General features: G+C 62.2%; 1 non-coding gene across 1 annotated transcript; it reads right to left on the bottom strand.

The window, feature by feature from the left end:
* Positions 1–4: 4 nt before the first annotated feature.
* Positions 5–87, bottom strand: Tc00.1047053455763.10. The gene has a single exon (XR_008254604.1). It is a non-coding gene; the product is annotated as a C/D small nucleolar RNA (snoRNA), TB8C3C2 (small nucleolar RNA).
* Positions 88–465: the final 378 nt, after the last annotated feature.

Here is a 465-nt window from a genome sequence, read left to right as displayed (position 1 = left end):
GCGGCACTCAGCCACGGGGGGACAAGGGTCCACATCGACTCTGCCGGTTCGGTTGACCTTCAGACGTCCGGTTTGTAATCACGCCGCCGCGCAGTTCGTGTGTCTGCAGGAGACTGGGGGATGGAGGGAGGGAAGAGAGAGGCGGTGCGGCCCGCATCGGTCCCGGTTGGGTGTGACAACGGTGAGGTCATCTCGTCAGGTCGCCGGCAGCAAAGACGGTCGCCGTCAGCGGCGGTCAGTGCCTTCCTTCTCCCACCGCAGCGCCACTCCACCGACGCCGTCACCCGCCTCCTCCCCACCGACACAACGAGGAGACAACAGCAGGAGATGTAACGCCCGCAACGATCAGGCTGCCGGAGAGTCTCGTTGCAGCCGCAATGACCAGACGAGTGGGATGCAAACAAAAAGGGAAAAGGAAAACAATTGCCCCCTCAAGCATCTCAGCACAAAGTGGAAGCACAGCAG

Source organism: Trypanosoma cruzi, assembly GCF_000209065.1.
Source record: "Trypanosoma cruzi strain CL Brener chromosome Unknown tcruzi_1047053455763, whole genome shotgun sequence".
NCBI classification, from domain to species: domain Eukaryota; phylum Euglenozoa; class Kinetoplastea; order Trypanosomatida; family Trypanosomatidae; genus Trypanosoma; species Trypanosoma cruzi.
This window is presented reverse-complemented; position numbering and strand designations above follow the sequence as displayed.